General features: G+C 43.3%; 1 pseudogene; it reads right to left on the minus strand.

The window, feature by feature from the left end:
• Positions 1–2,026: 2,026 nt before the first annotated feature.
• LOC127210108 (heterogeneous nuclear ribonucleoprotein F-like) lies at positions 2,027–3,235 on the minus strand (annotated as a pseudogene).
• Between the last annotated feature and the right edge of the window lie 370 nt (positions 3,236–3,605).

A 3,605-nucleotide genomic window follows, 5' to 3' on the forward strand; every position in this document is an offset into this window, starting at 1 on the left:
AATCTTCTGTCTGGAGTCTGATTGGAGCACAAGGCCGACTAAGGCCATGACTCAGTCTTTAGAACATTCCAAACTCCTAAGATCTACTTGACAACACTGTCTTGTTATTCCAGCCCCTGTTACAGATGGTTTCTCTTCCTCACACAGTGCTCTCAGTCTAACAATCGTGGATCCTCCACATTGTGTTTGAAATAGAACAGAGTTGACCTGGATGGCGGGGTTTCACTTTAAATCCTGTCTTTCTTGGGAAAATACAAAAGTAATTCTCCATTGTTCCAAGTTGCTCCGGCAACTGATAGTGGGATTGTGGGGACTGGTTATACCTTTGGAGCATTTTATTAGTTTCTTTCCAGACCAGTGTTCTATATGTTATAAGCATGAGTGTTCCTTGTTATTATTGCTAAGTAAACATACATGGAAAGTGTGCTTCAAATCCTGGTTTTTAATACTCCTGAAATGTTTTTCAGTCAATTTTCATACCTATGTATATATACATATGTATATGTATGTATATATATGTATATACATATATATATATATGAGAATACATGAGTATGTTGTGTCTACATTATTTCTGCTCCCCTTTCTCTTCTACCACCTATGCTCTTCCCCTGTTCCTTTTAGAAATGTGACCTCTTTTTCTTTAATTTCTTTAATTCTTTTATAGATATCATGCTGAATCCGATTAGCCAATTAAATGTGCCCAACATATGTCTGTTTGAGGCTGACCATTTAAGACTGAATCACCTATTAGAGACTTTACTGTGGAGAAAACTCATTCTCCCTCCCTTAGCAACTGCTGATGTACTGTAGCACTGTATCTAAGGGTGAGGCCTTGTGAAGTTTTCTCTCATCATGTTGTCAACCAACTTTTCTTTTCTTTCTCATTGTGGAAAAAGTCCTTATTTTAAGAAAAGAAATTAGTTAACAACAACAAAAATGTAACAAGTTTCACTTAGCAAAATACACCCCAAAGGGAGTCACAGTACAGAGAAAGGGTTAGACTAAGGCCTCACCAATTCCTACAGGATAAGTATTGTGTATCAATTCCCGAAACTAACTTTTCAAATGCTTAAACATAACCTGAAGATTTTAAATGAAAAGATAGACTAGAATGAACATAATACACACTTCTTTTTGTACCAGGGATCTAGCACCTTTGAATTCCCCAGACAAGTACATTTCTCCGTTGTGCCCAGTGTGGTGTGCTTAAAGAGCCACTCGACATACTGAACATTATTTAACTCAGATAAAGTCTCTTTTTCCATACTACCAAAAATGCTAATTGAGAAAAGCAGAAGAAAATAGTTTTTTCTTGCTCAATATTACATGCTAGAAGGGAAGTTGGCATGAGGAACTCTGAAGAGGTCATTCTTTTTTCTTTTTCTTTTTATTAATTTATTCATATTACATCTCAATGTCTATCCCATCCCTTGCATCCTCCCATTCCTCTCTCCCTCCCATTTTTCCCCTACTCCCCTCCCCTATGACTGTGACTGAGGGGGATTTCCTCCCCCTGTATATGCTCATAGGGTATCAAGTCTCTTCTTGGTAGCCTGCTATCCTTCTTCGGAGTACCACCAGGTCTCCCCCTGCAGGGGAAGTGGTCAAATATGAGGCATAGAGTACGTGTGAAAGTCAGACCCCACTCTCCACTCAACTCCTTGGAATATACCCAGAAGATGCTTCAGCACACAAGAACATTTGCTCAACCATGTTCATAGCAGCCTTATTCATAATAGCCAGAACATGAAAACAGCCCAAGTGTCCCTCAGTAGAAGAATGGATAAAGAAACTGTGGTACATTTGCACAATGGAATACTAATCAGCTATTAAAAACAAGGAAGAGGTCATTTTTCAAATCCAGATTTCACAAACTCATGGTTCAAGGTGGGTTCCCCCAGCTTCCTCTAGAGTTATCAACTGCTCTTGACTGCTTTTTGATTGCCTGTGAAATTTTTGATTGAAATAATCCAAATGTTCCTACAATACTAATCATATCCCCCCCCCCCATGCTGTTCTGACCTTACAGTTGCTGGTAACAGCCACTCACTGACTGGCTCTCCAGGGGCCACTTTAACTTGCCTGGGCAGCTGATACCCCGCTGTATCACCTGGCTGCTATAAGCCCCGTTGCTAGCCCCTGTTGTTGGATTCAGGAAGAGTTCTATCCATCTTTGCTGTATGTTGGCCTTGTCCTTCCTTCAACCTAGCAGCCACAGGTTCTTCATGGGTAGCAAACTTGGCATTGGCTTCTCCTGTCACTCTTCCATCAGGGCCAATGTCAACATGAACCCTCACAGGGTTGAGTGAAGAGAAGAAGCTGTAAATGCCGTTTTCTGTTGCTTTGTAGGGCAGCCGTCTCATGCAGATGCAGTGCCGGTTGGCACTTTGCACTGTGAACTCGCTGTCTCTGTATCTGTGGTCATATTCCTGAGAGACAGCAGCTGAGATCTCTCCCAAACAGGTCAATGGTGAAGCCATAGGCATCACTGAAGCCACTGTATTCTTCAAAGCCCCCATAGCCTACACTATAGGCACCAGGCCTCGTCCTATCCAGGCCTGCCTTTTTCACAATGCCAATGTACCTTCAGGCTGTTCCAGGCTGGCCATAGAGTCCAGGCATCTGCACAAACATAAACTTCAGAGTGAGTATGACCTAACTTCCTCCTGGCTGCCCTTGAACACTTCAGCATACCTGCGCCTTATTCTCCCCTTTGTGCTTCCCTAGAGCTTTCTCGGCTAAGTCTTGTGAAGCACACTGAATGAACGCCTCCCCTGTAATCTTGCCTTCCGGGTCCACAGGTAATGCGATCCCCCTTTGGCACAATTTCCAATCCCGAGAAGAACTGAACGATTGGTTTCTTCCCTTGTGCATCCAAATGGGAGTCCCCGAAGCCTCACAAAGGCATCATTGGCACTGCCGGCGCTGTTTGGACCACTGTGCTTCAACACCCAATCCATCTCGGTTCTGTGTGACTTCAGCACCTCAATATAGTGGTGTTTCAGGCTTCCCTGTCTTTTTTTCAGAGCCAATTTTATATCATCTTCTGACTCCAAGTTCAAGCCTCACCACTCTGCCTGCTTTATCTGGTATAAATGAAACGAACACTTGAGACCCCATCATGAATGGTGCAATCAGAGAGGAAGTTTTCTACGTCCTCAATTGAGCGGGACCAGGGTAGGCCACGGAGTTTGACTACATAGCCTTCACCTTCCTCAGGGCCCAGCGTCATGAACACTTGACAGGTGCACTATCATACTAGCTTGGGCTTTTTTTTTTTTGTAGGTTGGGCAATTTTTTTTCTAGCTTAAAGAACCACCACAGATGCCTTCTGCATATGGAAGGTAACAATTTTTCCACGGAGGAAGGCAGAAGTAATTTTTACTTCCAATAAGAAACGTGGCTTATGAGCCCCAGCTCCACCTGATGCCTTCATAACGCAGAGAGCTCCGAGGAAAGTCAAGATGCATCTTCGTTTTGTTCTCAACCTGAAATGGAAGTTCAAACAACCACGGGAAAAGTGCTTTCTGTGGAAGCGGAACCGCTAGAAGCAAGGCCAAGGGCAAGGTGACCTATTTCGTGGCCTGCACCGGTAGTCACCC

Source organism: Acomys russatus, chromosome 27 (genome assembly GCF_903995435.1).
Source record: "Acomys russatus chromosome 27, mAcoRus1.1, whole genome shotgun sequence".
NCBI lineage: Eukaryota > Metazoa > Chordata > Mammalia > Rodentia > Muridae > Acomys > Acomys russatus.